General features: G+C 36.7%; 1 protein-coding gene across 1 annotated transcript in view; it reads right to left on the bottom strand.

The window, feature by feature from the left end:
- R3HCC1L (R3H domain and coiled-coil containing 1 like) overlaps positions 1–19,546 on the bottom strand; it is a 104,653-nt gene that overhangs the window by 84,027 nt on the left and 1,080 nt on the right. The gene's annotated exons all lie outside the window — the stretch shown is intronic.

The following is a 19,546-nucleotide window of genomic DNA, read 5'->3' as shown; positions in this document are numbered from 1 at the left end:
ATGCTTACCTGAAATGCTGATTATTCCCTGCAGTCTTGTGTGTGAATTCAAAACTCCTCTCTCTGTCTCTCCTTTGTCTAATATTCTGATTATGTACCAAGTTTGTTGTTTGGTCATGTCCTGCTCTTTGTGACCCCACTCAAGGCTTTGTTGGCAAAGAAACTGGATTGGTTTGTCACTTCTTCCTTCAACTCATTTTATAAATGGGGAATTAAGGCAAACAGGGTTTAATGACAGGGTCACATAGTTAGAAAGTTTCTAAGGCCAGATTTGAACTCAGAAAGATGATTCTTTCGAACTCCAGTATGTCAACATAGCTGTCCTCTCTAGAAATGTCCCCCTTCTAGAGCTAACTCTGTGCTCTGTATTCTATCTCTCCCTATTTCCTAAAAAACAAAACAAAACAAAACAAAAAAACCAGCCTCATCTTCTAACACCTTTTATCTTCTTTCTTCTAATGTCTTATGATTCTTTAAATAAGCTCAACAATCTTGGAGGTGGGGAAGGAGGCCAAAGGGGAGGAAGGAATCTACACTTGGTCTAGCTCTTCCTTTTTAATCACAATCCTATCACTTCTCTTCCAAGGGTAAAATAAATAATCTTTAATCACTCTCTTCTAGGTTTGATATCTAGTATTCTTTTTTTTTTCCTTTACCCTTTACCATTCCACTGAATGACCTAGAAAATATACAATTATCTCTTTTCAGTTCTCATCTCTTTTATACCTCTTCTAATTAGTATTGCAGGCCTCTTTTAAAACAATCGCCTCAATTCAAGCCAACAAACAAAATGACTATGAAAAGAGCTACTATTGTAAATATAAGATGAGTACGGCACTGCCCTCTTATATTCTTCCTTAATTTCCTGACAATATAGTCTCCAGGTTCTCTTTATGATTAATCTTACTGTTTTCTTCAATGATTATTCTTTCCTTGAGTCTAAAAATTGTGAAAATTCTTCACCACTCAGTTTTTAGTCCCATGAACTTTTCCCATTATACCTGTTCTCAAAAAGAACTAATATATTTTTACCGCTTCAGCTACTATTTATATGCTAAAGATTACCAAAGCTACATTTCTAGGCCTGATCTTTCATAGGAATTCCAATCATACCTCTAAGTATACAGGATGATTTCATTTATAAAAAAATGTGATCATAAAGTAAAATGATTATGTAGGTCAGATTAAGAAAGACAGGAAAGAAACAGAGTGGATGCCCATCAACTGGAGAATGGCTGAATAAATTGTGGTATATGAATGTTATGGAATATTACTGTTCTGTAAGAAATGACCAGCAGGATGATTTCAGTGATTTTCAATGGAGAGACTTACATGAACTGATGCCAAGTGAAATGAGCAGAACCAGATCATTATACATGGCAACAACAAGATTATACAGTGATCAACTCTGACTGACATGGCTCTCTTCAACAATGAGATGACTCAAACTAGTTCCAATTGTTTAATAATGAAGAGAGCCACCTACACCCTGAGACAGAACTATGGGAAATGAGTGTGGACAACAACATAGCATTTCTACTCTTTTTGTTATTGTTTGCTTGCATTTTTGTTTTCCTTCTCGGGTTTTTTCTTTCTTTCTAGATCCGATTTTTCTTGGGCAGCAAGATAACTGTATAAATATATTGGATTTAACATATACTTTAACATATTCAACATGTATTGGACTATCTGCCATTAAGGGGAAGAGGTGGGAGGAAGGAGGGGAAAAGTTGGAACAGAAGGTTTTGCAAGAGTCAATGTTGAAAAATTACCCATGCACATGTTTTGTAAATAAAAAACTATTTTAAAAAAATACAGGAAAACTAATACACTATTGGTAGAGTGGTGAATTAGTTCAAAAATTGTGGAAAGTGATTTATACTATACTAAAAAATGTCCAGAGCACATGATTTGGGAGTCCACTATTAGACAAATACCCTAAGAAGGTCAAAGCAGAAAGGTCTCAGGTATGGGGGTGGGTGGGTAGGTGGTGTACATGTGTGTATGTACATATACACACACATTTTTCCACCCCACCCTCAAGAGCACTTTTTGAACAACAAAGTATTAGGAACAGTAGATTAACTGGAAGTATTTAAACTGCAGTACATAAATGTAATGGAATATTACTGTTATAGAAATGAGTACAGAGAATTCAGAGAATCTTCAGAATACTTATAAGGGTTGTTGCAGAATAAAATAACAAAACCAGAAATAAATGCAATGACTACATCAACATGAGTGGAAAAGAACAAAAATGGAAACTGAATTCAGCATAATTATAATGAACATCGTTGGTCCTGAAGAAAAGTTGAGAAAATGTATTTCTTGTCTTTTACAAGACAGCGGCTGGAGGCTGGGTATAGCATAGTGTCTGGCATATAGTAAGAGGTTAATAAATGGTTGTTGACTGACTAAACTGTCAGATGTTGACTGACTAAACTGTCAGACTCAATGGATGTATTGGTTGATTTTGCTAAATTTTTAAATTTTCGTTAAGAGGCAATGTTCTCTGTGTAGTTGAAGTAGAAAGATTATATTTAGAAATAAATGTAAAAACAAAGGCACCAATAAAAAATAAATGAAAAAAAGCATGATTGATTTTTCTGAAAATGAACTAGAATACATACATCCAAATAAGTGCTGTCCCTTTGAAGAAGTCACCTTGAGAGGCTATATTCGTCTAACAAGGCTGCCATTACTCATTATATTTTTTAAACTCTTCTTTTAAATATACCTTCAGAATCTACTAGTATACTCTTTGGAGGAATTTCAATAAAAACTAATCTTTATCCTTTGGGGCCAGTTAAACTTTTGGAAATAGCCAAATGCAAACAACAAATCTGTATTAAGTACCTACTATGTACTAGGTACTGAGCTGGTTACTTTAAAAAAAAAAAAAAAAGAATAAATGTGGTTCTTGTCCTCGTGGAACTCACAAACCAGTGAAGGATATTACATGCCAAAAAATATGTACATACAAGATATATACAGTATAAGTTGGAGAAAATCTTAGAGGGAAGGTACTAGCAGTGAGGAAGACTGGGACAGAAAGGCCTCATGCAGAAAAAGGTGGGATTTAACTGACTCTTAAGGAAAGCCAGGGAATCCAGGAAACAAAGGTGAAGAGGGAGAATACTCCAGGGATAGAGAACAATCAGGGAAAACACACACACGAGCTGAGGAATGGGAGCACCTTACACAAGTAACAGCAAGGGGGTCAGTATCATCAGATTGAGGAGTATGTGGAAAAATAAGACATGAAAAGCGTTTAAAGGAAAGACCAGGTTACAAAAGGCTTCAAATGTCTCCTCCAAATAGATGATTTTAAATCTGATCTTAGAAACAAAAAGAAGCCACTGGAGTTTGCTGAATAGGAAGGCGACAAGGTCAAACTTGTACTTCATGATCATGTGGATAGCTAAGAGGAGGTTGGACTAGTGGTGGCAGTATCAGAGAAAATGTTACAACAGTAGGACTGAAAGGCCTCAGCAACAATATGGGAGGAAGAGAATAGGGAGTTAAAAACACCACTTAGGCTATAAAGCTGGATAAGCAGGAGGAGGATATACCTCAACTGCAATATGGACATTAAGAAGAGGGGGAAGATAATAGTTTGATTTTGGACATAATGATTTTGAAATGTTTATGGGACATCCAGTTTGATAGGTCAATGATAAAAGACTGGAGGATAAACAAATAGGTTAGGAATGGATAAATCGAAGTGAGAATCATCTCCACAGAGATAATAAATTGAATCAAGAGGAACCGACAAGATTACCAAACAAAATAGCTGAGAAAGAAAAGACTATGGCCATCCAGTACCTTGGAGGGACACAGACCGTTACTAGGGCCAGACCTGCATGAAGTTCCAAGAGAAGTTTTAGGAAAGATCAAATAGGCAGGAGTGTAGAGAACCAGAATTCTGGAGAAGCATGCTTGAAACAAGATGTTAACTCAATGCAGTGTCCTGAAAACCTAAAGCAAAAAGAGTATCCAGGAAGATGATTAAGAGTTTCAGAGGCTATAGAAATGCAAGACTTGGCAACTAAGAAATCACTAGTAATTTTAAAGAGAGATCTTTCAAAGTGAGAGGAAAGGAAGTAGAGGCACCAATTGTAGAAAGCCTTTTCAAGGAATTTACCCACAAAGAAGAAGAGGGAGGGTGAAAGCTAGTGGGGACTCAAGAAAGAGTTTTTGTTTTTAAAGATGGCAGAGACATGAACAAGTTTGTAGGAAACAGGGAAGCATCCAGAATAGAGGAAGAGACAAGATTAGTGAAAAAATGGGGCCAAAGGAGGGACCATCCTGCTAGACAGGATGAATAGAATAAAATCACTTGTGTATATAGAGTTTTATACTGGCAAGAAGAAGGATCATCCAGCAGTGTTACTACTGGGATTATATCCCAAAGAGATTATAAAGAAGGGAAAGGGTCCTGTATGTGCACGAATGTTTGTGGCAGCCCTTTTTGTAGTGGCTAGAAACTGGAAACTGAATGGATGTCCATCAGTTGGAGAATGGCTGAATAAATTGTGGTATATGAAAATTATGGAATATTACTGTTCTGTAAGAAATGACCAACAGGATGATTTCAGAAAGGCCTGGAGAGACTTACATGAACTGATGCTAAGTGAAATGAGCAGGACCAGGAGATCATTATATACTTCAACAACAATACTAGATGATGACTAGTCCTGATGGATCAGGCCATCCTCAGCAACAAGATCAACCAAATCATTTCTAATGGAGCAGTAATGAACTGAACTAACTATACCCAGAAAAAGAACTCTGGGAGATGACTAAAAACCATTACATTGAATTCCCAATCCCTATATTTATGCACACCTGCATTTTTGATTTCCTTCACAAGCTAATTGTACAATATTTCAGAGTCTGATTCTTTTTGTACAGCAAAATAACGTTTTGGTCATGTATACTTATTGTGTATCTAATTTATATTTTAATATATTTAACATCTACTGGTCATCCTGCCATCTAGGGGAGGGGGTGGGGGGGTAAGAGGTGAAAAATTGGAACAAGAGGTTTGGCAATTGTTAATGCTGTAAAGTTACCCATGTATATATCCTGTAAATTAAAGGCTATTAAATAAAAAAAAAAAAAAAAAAAAAGAAAGAAGAAGGATCATCTATTCAAATGAGACAGGGGTGAAGGAGACAGACGATGGTGGAAGGCCTGTGAATGATGTGAAATGAAGAAGGGAGGAGATAAAGTTGTATGCATACTTTATTGGATACACATGGCAAATGTCCTCAATGTTTTGTTTGGGTTTTATTTTGATATGTGACAAGGCTCTTAGCTGAGAAGGCTGAAGGGAAAAATCATGGGAGTTTTGAGAAGAGATGAAGAAATTTGAAAAAACTGTTGTGATGAGCAGAATAATGAAGTGATGGGAGAGATATAAAAGTAATAATACCTTGCCCAGTGAGGGTCTAAGGTTAAGATTAAGTAACATAAAGGACCCAGGGAACATAGTTTCAGGACTGTCTCCAGTTTCCTTCATGGCACACAAACAGGAAGGAATGTAGAGGACATCACAGCAAAATTGGATTTATTATACGACAGTGTAAAGGACTTAAGAGAATAATGTAGAAGGGTCAAGATGAGATAGGGAGGAGGCCACAGACAATGTAAGGTCATGACCTGGAAAAAACCTGCAGAATAGTGCTCCCAGTGAGGATGAAAAATAGGATTAAGTGTTGTAAGGTAGAGGGAAAAATAAAATGAAAAAAGAAATGTAATCAGATAGATAAATTTCAGAGTTCATGAATATGAAAATGACTCACTTTTGAGTGATGATGGCAAGATCAAGGATACGACCATCTCCGTACAGATGAGGTGGGAAGAAGAAAGGGATTATGGAAAGCAACCTGAAAAACTGGGTAAATGGGTATTGAGAGAGTGTCAATAGATACAATGAAGTCACCTAGTAAGAGGGCAGGAGTTAGGGAGGAGAGAAAGACAGTAAGTCAGGTACTTGAACTCCCTGAGGGAGAAAAGTGTTCAGGTCAATTGATGACAGCCAAAAAAATTCTGATAAATTATAAATTGAATGGTTCTTAAAGGAGGACTGGTTACTGAATGACAGTGGTAGGGGGAAAGTCTTGAAGTAACACTGAGAAGCAGGGAATATCCCCACTCCTCCACCACAACCTCTGAGTCAGACATATGAGTTAATGTGCAATCTGTACTGGGAAGAGAAACTAAAATCAGAGGGAAGTCAGATTTCAATGAGGTAAGAAGATGGAATGAGAAAGAGGTTTTGGATGAAAACATGCTTATTCCCTACAAAGCAAGCATTGCAGATGACACCGGCGGGGGGGGGGGGGGGGGGGGGGGGGGGGGGGGGGGAGTAGGCACATCTGGAGTAGGACATTGAGAAAGATAGGAGCAATGGAACATAATGGTACCTGTGATACCATTACGTAATAGGGGTTAATTTGAGGGGAAAGATGAGTTCTCTTTTGGATAGAGTCTGAGATTCCTATTGGACTTTTGCTTTGAAGGCAATTCCAAAAGAAACTTTCCAAAAAAAAGGCTTTGAGCTATTATGTTACACTATTGTAATAAATAAATCATGTAAATAAATCTACAAAAGCAAATGATTGAAAGTTGCAGACCACATCTGAATGGACCAGTTTAATTTCTGTTGTTTTTTTTTTTAATCTTATACTTTATTTTATAATCACATCACATATATCTTGGCATCTGAAAATGCCTCTCAAAAACTAAACTGATCTTGCTCTCCCTTTGCAAATCAGCACTCCTTCCCCATTTCTCCATTATTGTCAATGGCACTACTATATATACCTGTTATCTCAGGGTAAATAAAAAATTATTTTACTATCCCTCATCCCCATAGCCAATTAGTCACCTAGTCTTGATTATTTTTCTGCAATGGATCTCAAATTTCCTATTTCTACAGCCATAGCTAGATCTGAGGCACACAAGGTAAGAAAAATGGACTTACTGTTAAACACTGGGGGTTTGGGTGATAAGGAAGAAGATAAAAGGAACAAGGTATGGCTAACAATCACTACCCAGAAATTAAGATGGTTGTGATGAAAGACAAGACTGCAAGACAGAGTAAACTGCATCTTTGTGTTCCTATCTGTTTTATCTGTTTTTCTGCTTTAAACTTTTGATCACTTTTCTCTGCTTTGACTTGTTATTTCCTTTCATTTGTCTCATGTCCACTGCTCACCTATTTCCCTTGACCTTTATACCTTTCACAAAAGTCAGATATAACAGGACATTCATGATCCCATTCCCAGATTACTAGGATAACCAATCTTGTTACATTAGTCCATCCCACACAATGCTGCCAGGATAATCTTCCTCAAATTTTATCATGGATCCTTCTTTTAGAATATACAATGGCTCCTTATCAAGGATAGAATCAAGTTGGAACCCAGCTTAGCATTCAAGGCCTCTATTAATTGTTCTTCTCAGTACTTCACATAACTATCATAGAAATAATTTCTGATGTCTACCTTTTAGATAGGGTTTCCATCATATCCAAAGCATTTAACACATTAATTTATCATGGTCACACATCCTTATCTGTTAAATGAGAGGGTTGGACTAAATGATTTCTAAGGTCCTTTCCAGCTTTCAATCTAAGATCTTTAGCACCATTATTCATCTGGACCTTCAAGCTTCCATTCATGCTATTTCTCCACCTGCAAAGCCATTCTGATTTTTTTTTTTCAATCAATTCACGACTATCACTTCTTTCAAAAATCAGTTTAAGATCTATCTCCTCCAAATAAGCTTCCCTAACATCACATGGATCACTGCTTTACTTTACAATATATATAGTACCATAGTGACTATATGTCTGAGTTATTTGTCTATGTGTGATGTATGTATGCAAATATATGTATATCAAATATGTAGTTATATTGTATCATCTCTAAATTGCTTATATTTTCTACTTTTTCGTCTAAGAGTCTAATCTCTCATCCCTTATTCCCCTTTCCCTATGACTATAGGTCATTTGAAGGAAAGGGCTATTTTCTATGTCTTTTTTCACCCCCACAGTTTACAGTATAGTGTTCTGCAAGTTGTGCCCTTTATAAATGCTTGATGCATTTATAAATTTATTAATCAAGAGAGCTGGAAGGAACCTTGAAATTATCTAACCCAATTAAATTCCATAGGTTATTGGGTACTTTCTGATCATTCACAATGCTACTGTTAAATAAAAGATAATTGAGGCAAAAAAATAAAGTCATGAGGACTGGGGTTAACCAAATGAAGACAAAACACTTAAGCACTCTGCAGAAGTAATGAAAACTTGAGAATCACTATCCTGACCTATTTAAAAAACATAAACATATTACATTCTTCTTGGTATTTACAGGATAACAATACAAATTCAGGCTTTAGGTCAAGGATATGATAAAGATTTAATTAAAGTCAAAGTATCTAGCCTGTACAAATATGGGTAAATATATACAACTCAGAACAAGTTTCAACTTGTCAGAAAAATGGGGCATTACAGTCTGGGAAGGAAAAGAAAGGAGGCTTATATGAATTGTACAAGCTCAGATTGCTTCTAGTTTCCTGACCTTAGCATGGACTTTCTTAACATACTGGCATATTTAAATCTACCTTAAAGTTAGGTAAAATTTCATCAACAATATTTATTAAGTCTGTGTTACTGTGTATTAAGTATTAAGTTACTGTGATAGTAAGGCCATCATAACATAGTGATTGATAAATCCAAAGACTCAAGTTTTAAAGGCAAGAATTACTCTGATCTATTCACTGTGCCATCTAATCTGATAGAATATTATAACCAACTGGGCTTGAGCTGGGACTTATTGCTGGTCAATCAACTGAGAGACAGAGAGATTTGGGTTTAAGGAATAGTTCTTAAGAAAGAAATCTAACAAGTAAAATTCTAAGACATCTTGGGAGGTTTCGGCTGAACAGCTGCAAATAAGGGTATAATTCCCTCTATGGAAGAAAGGGAGAAAGAAAGAATGAGGGAGGGAGTGAAAAAAGAAGGGAGGGAAGGAGGAAGGAAGGAAAGGAAGGAAATAAAGAAAGGAGGGAGGGAGGGAGGGAGGGAGGAAAAAAGCTTTATGACCAACTGACTAGTTCCAGTTGAATCCCAAATTGTTTGCCTTTTTGTTCTTGAAGATGACCACTCTATGGGAAGCCCTCCTTGATTCTTTCCCAAACCATATCTAAGTAAGAACTTTTTCCCCTTTGGACTGTAATGCTGGAGAAATTGAGGCAAGATAAGAGATTAGAGAGTTTTTAATATTTTTTAATTAGAGAGTTTGATTGACTGGACAGGACTCTCTTCTCAAAGTATCCAGTGGTGAATATGAGTTCTCAATGACATATATACACATGGCTCAGTTACAAGGGTATATCAAGGCAGGGGTGGAGTCAGAACATTGAGAGTGGGGACAGACTATCAATCTGGTTCTGACAGGGTGATGGGAGACACCCGACATTCTGATAAACTGGGATAAAGAAAACAATAACAGGGTAGGGGGTAGGGCCATCAATTCTTGATGGCAAAAGGAGTTAGGAGCCAGGAAGTCTGAACTCTCCCTTATTTTGAGTCTCACACATTGACAATTTATAATTTTAGAGCAAATGGTCGTCAGTCTTAATGAACTGGAGGAGAGGTTTGCAACTAAGGGGATTGAGGCAGAACAGTTAAGGAAACTGAGGCAGAACAATTTAAAGAAACTCAGAACAATCAGGGAAACTAATGCAGGGAAACTGAGGTAGAACAGTTAAAAGACACTGTGGCATAACAGGACCTCACATTGTATTTTGCTCAGGTATTCCTGATGTACCATTTTTTATAGTTATTTGTGGTGTGCAATATACTCCTACTACTACTAGTAGTAGACCAGAGACTTTTATTTAAACTATTATCTCTCTCAGTACTTAGCATAGTTCTCTTTAACATAACAGGCACTTGGTAAATGTTTTTGAGTTTAACTGAAATTGATGTGTTAGCTAAGAAGTGAACCAAATGACTTTATGGGCACCTGTTTGCTCTCCACCCAAGTCAAGCAGTTCTTATAAAATTTAAAGCTTCTTCTGAAGCTAATTCTCTTCTGAAAAACCTTTTCCCACCTAATGTTCCTCTTTATTCTTCTAAATTAAGTTTAAAATGCTAACTCCTACATGAAGCATTTCCTAACCAGCTGTAAGAGGGGATAACTTATATTAAGAAATGTGTACTGTAAGATATGATGCATAATATGGTTTTTTTGGAGAAACCTGGGAAGACTTGTATGAACTGATACAAAGAGAAGTAAAGAGAATCAATGAGGTGAATAAGACCCAAGCAAAAAGACCCCAGGTCCTAGGCAGATATGTGGGCCATAGGGAGAGCCTTTGACAGGAGGCTTTTGTTGAATTTAAGTGGGCCTTTGTTGCAGTGAATCCTAGTGGAATTCCTAGCACAGACAAAATTATCATGACCCTCCTTCCCCTCAGTTACTATATTCAATCAGAAGGCCAAGTTTCAGATGTTAACTCCTGATATTATTTTTTTCTTATAAGAGAACCTCCTGGTCCTCCACTTCTTTTCTAATCCCTTTTTAGAAACTTAGCCTGCTTACTAAGCATCACAATGGCCACTTCATCAGCAGTTCTTCCCATCCCACTGTTATTAGATCATTAGGAATTTAGCTTGCCTTATGGCATCTTTCTCCTTGTTAAAGGCTAAACTTAACTCAATGCCATTAGTGCAATAAAATCTTTGCTTCTTGATTTGGAGATGGTCTAAACCTACAAATTCTTTTTAGACGCCTTGTGACAAGAGCCTGAAACCCCAATATATTTTGGGGGTTCACCTGTACCCCATCAGAAACAGGACTATGATTTATACTATAACAACAACATTGTGAAGGCAAATAACTTTGAAAAATTTAAGAACTCTGATTAAGACAATGATCAATAACAATTCCAGAAGATAATATGATGAAATATGCATCTATCTCTAGACAGAAAAGTGATGGACTCAAAATGAAAATGAAGACATAATTTTTTTAAAACTAGGCTAAGGTGGGAATTTGTTTTGCCTAATTGTACTTTTGTAATGGACTTTATTTTTCTTGCTTTCTTAGTGGGGAATGAGAGGGAGAATTCAGATCTGAAAACAAAATAAAATTGATTTTGTTTTTAAAAAGTTATGTTCAGAGAATGAAATTTCAAGATTCTACATCTTCCAAGTCATGAAATAGATGTTAAAGTCTAAGGTATGCAAATCATTTCCAATGGAGCAGTAATGAACTGAACCAGCTACGCCCAGCGAAAGAACTCTGGGAGATGACTAAAAACCATTATGTTGAATTCCCAATCCCTATATTTATGCCCACCTGCATTTTTGATTTCCTTCACAAGCTAATTGTACAATATTTCAGAGTCTGATTCTTTTTGTACAGCAAAATAACGGTTTGCATGTATACTTATTGTGTATCTAATTTATATTTTAATATATTTAACATCTACTGGTCATCCTGCCATCTGGGGGAGGGGGTGGGGGGTAAGAGGTGAAAAATTGGAACAAGAGGTTTGGCAATTGTTAATGCTGTAAAGTTACCCATGCATATAACCTGCAAATAAAAGGCTATTAAATAAAAAAAAAAAAGTCTAAGGTATGACTCAGTCTCTTTGTATATGGATTGGAGAAAGAAGGATTTGGACTAAGGAGACTGAAGTTAGGGCATCAGGATGACAGCAGAAGGATAGAGTAATGAGGAAGACTAAGATCTAAATAACTAAAGTGAATGAAAAAGTTGGAGCAATTATGTGAAGATAACAACAATTAGTAAAAAGACTGTGGTAACAAATAAATTATATGGATTTCCAAAGTGTAAAGATTAGCTTTAAGATGATGGCAGAGGAATGCTCTACAAATGGTAATGGGGATCAGGAAATATGCCCACCTTTCCTCCTGGCCCTTCCGTTCAGGTCAAGTTGGAAAGGATTTGAAAGAAATGTAGTATCCTCAAGGGAAAACCCTGTTGAAAGTCTATAGATAAAAGGGATCTTTGCTTTCAAAGTATGTAGATGAAAGAGATGAAGGTTATTAACAATCCCTCTGTTCTTAAATCTGATTAACTCTTCTCAGTCCTCATCTTCAAGACCTTTCTGCAACTATGCACACTGTCTGATCACGACTACTTTTTTTCTTTCTTTCTTATTTTCTTTCTTCTTTCTTTTTTCTTTCCCCCCCCCCCCCTTCAGCACATACTACATGAATGGATAAAATTAACAATACACCTTGTTTATATAGAAATTTTGGAGGAAAATCACAAATAGTCAATGGCCTACTGAATAGAACATTTGACATGGAGTGCCTAAGTAACTAAGTGATTCTGAGTCCAGGTCTGTGTTACCACCTGGATAAGAAGCTTCATAGTGAGAAAATTTCCTCTATTAATTCCAATATCAATATCAGTAACTGTTTTGTGACTTAGTCTTAGAGTATGTCTTGGACAGAGTAGTTAAATGATTTAGCCAGAGTAAAGAGCCTGTATGTGTCAGAGGTAGGACTCCAAGCTAGGCTTTCTTCCTACAAATATGAAGCTATATAAATATCAATAGTAGCTTTTTGACTCTGGGCAAGTCACTTAGCCACTGCTTTTCTACAAATGTACAGTACTTTTCTGCAAATGTAAAATGAGGATAATAGGACCTACCTCCCAAGATTGTTGTACCTGGAACATAGTAGACCCTATACAAATGTTTGCTGCTATTACTACCTGTGTACCTCAATCTATAAGCACTTATCCAAATTACTAGATTTTTCCTACAGATGGTATAGTAAGTGGACTTAGCTACTAATAGTTACCCAATGGAACTGACTACAAATTCTAGTTTTTAGTCTCTTTTTTCCTTCTTCCTGAAATGTCTTTGCCTACCTATAAAAACACTAGCAGATCTGTTCCAATTCATGTTTATTTAATGTCTTCCATTTCATCTATAGATGTTCTTAGGAAAAAATGGCTTAGCTGGGGTCCTATGTCAAACTTTCTACAGATCTGTTTAATTTCCAATTTTTGTTACTACCTTGTAAAGCAATACTATTAGTAATACTGCTAGTAATTTTCCAACCATGTTAACTTGTGGCTGCCATGTCTCTGTGTTAGGTAAGAGTAACAAATGGTTGATGGCTGGGGGGTTGTTTCCACTTTCTTCAGGATCTCTTTTTGTAATAGTGCTGTGCTGTTCTGATAAAAAATTTTTAAACAAACAGTAATGAGCCAGCACCTTTACTTTTGTCCATTCTCATTTTGGGGAGTCAACATCTTTACTGTACACCATGGTTAGGTCATCTATATTTACATGAAATATCCTCTCATTTTTATTCTTTGCATTTGCTATCAATTGCTTTTCTCTAGTCTGTGCATGCATATAACTGATTTTTAAATGATCTGTGTAAATAATCATACCTATGATCACATCTTAAAACAGACCTTGTCTTCTTATTTTTTGTCATTTTATTTATTTTTGTGTGATATTCAGTACTTTCTAACTCTTCTTAAAGTATTTAAGATATGTAGGTATGAGGCTTACAGATAGTATAAAAGCTTTTGTTCCCTCTCATTTATTAATCCTGACATATTAACCAAGGTAGTTTTTAGCTATTCTCCTATATTTCCAATGAAGTCATTAAGTATATATGTTGACTCAGAAGATTTTGAATTTAAAAAAAAGAATGATTTACCCACTGCAATAAATACTGGAATGTTAAGTTGCAATTCTTCTTATGCTCATCATAAGGACTATGAGGAAATAAATATTCCATGAACTGTTTGTTGTTGCCTTTCAATAACATTTCCCATATATTCTTTAGGCAAACTTAAGCAATCCCTATATGCAATACCTATGAGACAACAATTCACTCAGATGTAAACTTTTATTTATAACAAGAATGCCTTTCCAGTATAGTAAGCTCCTCAAGAGGGCAAGAACTATTTCATCTTGGTCAGCGCTAGCACTAGTACATGTGTCTTGCACATAGGGGCTTAGTAAATATTTGTTAGAATGAATTGAAATATTAATAAATATTTATTGATGTACATAAACAACAATAACAATAACAACAACAAAGCCTAGATGTTGCTATCCTGAGACTGAAGCAAAGTGAGCATTTCTTTAAAAAAAAAAAAAAAGCAAGAGTCTTGGGCAGGTAAGATAGAGCACCAGTCCTGAAGTCAGGAGGACCTGAGTTCAAATATGACCTCAGACACTTAATACTTCCTAGTTGTGTGACCCTGGGCAAGTCACTTAACCCCAAGCCTCAGCAAAAACAACAACAACAACAAACAATGGCCTTCAATAGATAAACTGACTTGGAGAGGCAAACAATTTAAAAATGCCAAGCATGAAAAATAAATTTAGTAACCAAAGGAAAGGCATATTGGATCATAGATCTGGAATTTTAGAGGTGAAAGAGGCCTTATTAAAATTCTCAGCATAAATATTATTGAAAATGTTATTTGTGCTTTTCCCTTTTATTTCCATTTGAGGCAATTTTTAACCCTTCAAATGATAGGGAGTTAGGTACTATCAGAATGAGATTGTTCAAAGTGAAGTCATAAAAGGGTGTATGGATTTAGATTTAAGATCTGGGTTCAAACTTGTATTACAATGGATGAATTATTTCATGTCTCTTTAATCCCAGTTTCCTCATCTGAAAAGGTCCCCTTTAGCTCTAAAATTATGATTCCTCATGTTTTCCAACCTGCCCTCAAGTCTCTCTCTTACCTATGAGCACCTCAACATTTCCAAGGCTTCCTTCTCATCAATTTTTATCTGCATTAATTAAGAACAAAAATCTTAACTTGAATCTGAGAACACAAACATTATCTACCTTCCTTTTTTTCTTTAATCATAGACTCCTTTTGACATCCCACGGAAAGGAGACCATGAAACAGTCCAATCCTAAGTCAATAGAAACACCTATAAACTGGGCCAGCCCTTCTGGAGAATTTGGAACTAAGTCCAATGAGCAGTACAACTTTGTTATAACCTGTCACAGCAATACCACTACTAGATCCAGATCCAAAAAGAATCTAAGAAAAAGGATAAGGCTACATCTGTACAAAAATACATAGAGCAGCAATTTTTATGGGGATAAAGAATCAGAAATTGAGAGAATCTCATCAACTCATCAAGGGAATAGTAATACAAGTGATGATATGTAACTATGATGGAGTACTATTGTGCTACAGGAAATAAGGAAAGGAATGGCTCCAGAACAACATGAGAAGGACTTGGATGAGGTGATACAAAGTGAAATGAATACACCCAGAAAAACACTGTTCATAGTAACAGCAAGATTGTAATGATCATCAAATGTTTAAGACTTAGCTATTCTGATCAATGCAATGATCCATGACACTTACAAAGGTCTCATGATGAAATGCTATCCATCTCAAGATAAAGAATTGATAGTTTTATAGAGTGAATTCAGAAGCATATTTTTTTAAAATTTCCATTTTCTGGCTTCTTTTTGTCAACATGGCTAATATGAAAATATATTTTATGTAACATTAGATGTTTCTTGCCTTCCCAATGGATAGAAGAGAGGATAAAGTGAGGGAAGAGAATTTGGAAATGGAAAATAAAAATTTTTAAATTAAAAAAAATTATATAAAAAAATACTACTACCAAATACATATATTCAGATTTGATAAAAGATAGACCTTATATTAAAGAATTTCACACCTTTCTCCAAAATGCTGCCTCAAATTCTAGTTGAAGAGAAAAAACATTTCCACATCTACAGCCTCTGCTTTTTGGCAGTTTCACAACGCCTCACATTGAAAGCCTGCTGTCTCTAGCACTTTTTGTCAGGTATCACTGGATCATGACCAGTCAGGTTTGAAAAACAAAAGAAAAAAACAGTCAGGATGACAATTATTAATATACCTGAAAAGTGAATGTGAAGAATGGAAGACAGAGAGACAGTGTTCAGAAGACATTAAGAAATAGACTTCATAGGTTGAGGGCACATATTTTCTGAGGGAGGAGCCTCCCAGGACTCTCCAAATGGAGGTTTGATGCTGTTGCACAGCTGCTGACACCATAGAACTTCTTTAGTATATAAGGCTCAGATAATGAGGATTTCTCTGTCATTTAATAAACATTTGAGGGTTAGAGGGTTTTCTTAATCCTCCTGGGTTCATCAACTCTAAATGGCCCTTTGCCTCCGTCAGGTATCAGTACAATTATTAAGGAAAGATTTGATAGAAGTCAGAATATCCCCTTAAAAGTAAACCAGCATGTCTTCTTTCTTCTGTCTCCCTGAAGACTAGCAGGAGTCTGCAATATATACAGTAATTCAACAAATAGCTAGAAATTCTATAGTTTAGTGGTTAGTCTATAGTGATTCTCAAACTACGACCACCAGTAGTACTTTAGAGGATTTCTTATACTATTTAAGTTGATGATTAGGCAATTTCTGTTCTTTTATTTCTGGCCTGAGTTAATTTATTTCTGATTTCTATCATTTTTGTCTCATCAAAACCACGTCAGTATTCTTTTCAGTTTGTTGAGGACTGGAGGTTGCATGTGTTAGGTTTAGTTTGGTTTTGGCTATGGTAAGCACAAGTGGGTAGCACAAATGATTAGTGTAAAGTTTTGCACTCAGTGAAATAATTCACAGACCAAAAAACATTGAGTACTACTAGTAAGAAGGCTCTAGTTTTTATTATAGTTTCTCGTTCTCTCAGTTCCAATGGAAAGGGAATGAGGAACTATGTGAAGAAACTAGTTCTTTGGGAACCATTGAAACATCTTAATATGTATTTGTTGTCTATGGCTGGTTAGTTCAGGGTGATAATGAAGTCAAGGTCATGGGTTCAATCCCCCTGTGGGCCAATTAGCCTTGTTCTGTTCCATATTTCCACTTTCAGACACTGCACTCCCAACACCAGCCAGCAAAAAGTCCACACTGGGCACAAGAGGACCTAGGTAAGAGTATAAATGGATTAGCCAAATCCACTACCACTACTAGTAAAATAATTCAAAGTGCAAATTATACCAATAGTGGGTCAGTAACAACATCTACATAATCAGATGACACATGATCATTCAATATTTATTGAGTATCCACAATATTGGAGAATGCCCTACCCTTCCAAATAGGGGAGGATGTCTCAGAAAAGTAAAAAACATTCAGAGAACAAAGATTTAAAGAAAAATCTGAGTAACATTCACTATAGCACACAAAGCAGATGTGGATGGAAATAACACTCTATTCCTTAGCTTTCATGTGCAAGCACATTATGGGAAAAAATAGCACACTATTCCTGATTTATCCTGTGAGCAAATATGCAGCTGGCAAGACAGAGATGTATTGATAGGAAACCAAAGTGGATGTGAAAGGAACCTTTTCCAAACACCTGGCTTGGTATATATCAGAGCATAGTTAGTAATACAAATATATAATTAGACTCCTTATGCTAAGACCTTCCAGTAGAAGGGAAGCCTAACAGTCTAAAATGGAAACCTAATTTCTCTTCTTTGTTCATCAAATCATCCTCTTCTACTTGACATTCACATTGGCCTCACCTAGTCTGACCACCCTGGGTATATAACGCCTGGTTAACTTCACTGATAAAAACTGGGGAAGGGGGAATAGGGAGGATGAGAGGAAAGTACACCCTCTTGCACTTTCTACTACTTTATTCCACCTGACTGTGCCTTCAAGTATTATAGCTCCACGTCAGATTATTTTTTTCAAACCAGGGGACAAGAATTTCTTACTTGTATAAAAGCCAACATACAAGTTACAAGAGTTGTACTGCGACTTCAAGTTATAATGCACACCTTGTTACCACAAAGGTTATTACCTTTGGACTGTTACCACAAGTCATGAAAATACCTATAGACAGTTCCTTTGGAGGAACTAGACAGAAGGCAGCATTCCACATCTTTGCAAAGGCTATATCCCATCCTCCTGGTCATACTGATTTGAGCATGGTGAAGGTCACACCTCATCTAACACTTAGTAGGAGGGCTTCTAGAGCTGCTCAGCCCCCAGATCTATCATTCTACTCATATCAAACTGTACAATAGAAATTCTTCATAGAACGAAACAGATATCTGACCTTGCATCATGACCTTCCCTGAGCCAGCATGATATATAAGAAATAAAGTGGAGAACTAGGAGTTAGAAAATACAGAATCACAAACCAGCCTTGGCATTTGAGCCTGGAAAAGTCACTTAAGCTCTCTGAGTCCGAGTTTCCTAATTTGGAAAATGAAAATAACAGAACTTACTCTACAAGATTGTGATATCAAATAAAATAGGGTAAAGCGCTACAAAAACCTTAAGTGCTCATAAAGATGTGTGATTATCACTCCCTAAATTAAAAGCAAGGCTATAGCTTTACTTTGGTGGAGACCCACAAAGTGACTAAAGACAATCAGTTAATAGTACTGTCATCCTATAGTATTCAGAAATAGGAAGCTATATTTCAGCAAAATTATTTCTGTGGGGATTTTCTGTTCCACTTACAAAGTTAGACTCTCTAACTATATTTTAAGTGTTTTCCATTCAAGGATTTGGGCATAGCTTTTAAAATGCTTAACAATCACTAGAAGGGAATAACCAAGGGGGAGGGGGAATCAAAAAACTGTTCTTTGTTTATAAGGAAACTAAGATACAAAGACTGGGAGGGTCCAGACCTGCAGGGAGCCAGTTAGAAAAGAAACTGGATAGGAACTACAGTTATTTATGTTCAACGCTTTAAGTGTGAGACTTAGAGGGACACAAATCATAGACAGAATGGGTCACAATAACCCTGATATCTGAGTTGCAGGGAAGAGATTATGGAATGGTGGCCTAGTATAAGCATTACTACTCACAACAATATAAATGACTGAAAACCTATGTAGTGCCCCGCTATAGAAGCAAACAGGGAAGGGGCAGGGTTAATCAGGACAGCGTTGAGGTCTAGATTTGGGGTGCCTAAATGAAACTGGGGTTTAGTCAAGGTCTAGTGGCAGGAAACAACTTGAGGATTCAAGACAGGGAGCAGTGAGGTGCCAATTTTCTTCAGTGAATGTATAAGGAACTCAAAAGAAGGGAATGACAACTCCTAGAAGACTTTAAAAGAGGGACAACTGGAGCCGAAACTTTAAGGGTAGGATTTGGCTGGGTAAAACGGAAAGCTAAGTGGGAAGGCGTGCGAGGATGGAGATGAAGAAAAGACAAAGGAGGAGGGGAAAACTTAGCGGGGCCAGTGGGAAACAACCCGGACGCAAAGGGAGAAAAAAGCTGAGAGGGAAGGGGAGAGGCTGAGATTGAACAGTAAGAAGGCCGAGGTTCTGGAGCCAGCCGGTGACAGTGACAAAACTGGTGTTTTCGAGGGAGAAGTCTGGGTTCTGAACACGGTGGCCCGGGGGAAGGAGACGGAAAGACTAGAGAGTGGGCACAAAAAGAGCCAGCGTGAACCTCTGGGAGAACTAGGGGCGGAGAGGTAACAGGACGGCTAAGCCCATCCCGCCGCTGATGCTTCCCGGAC

The sequence above is a fragment of the Sarcophilus harrisii genome, chromosome 2 (genome assembly GCF_902635505.1).
Source record: "Sarcophilus harrisii chromosome 2, mSarHar1.11, whole genome shotgun sequence".
NCBI classification, from domain to species: Eukaryota; Metazoa; Chordata; class Mammalia; order Dasyuromorphia; family Dasyuridae; genus Sarcophilus; species Sarcophilus harrisii.
This window is presented reverse-complemented; position numbering and strand designations above follow the sequence as displayed.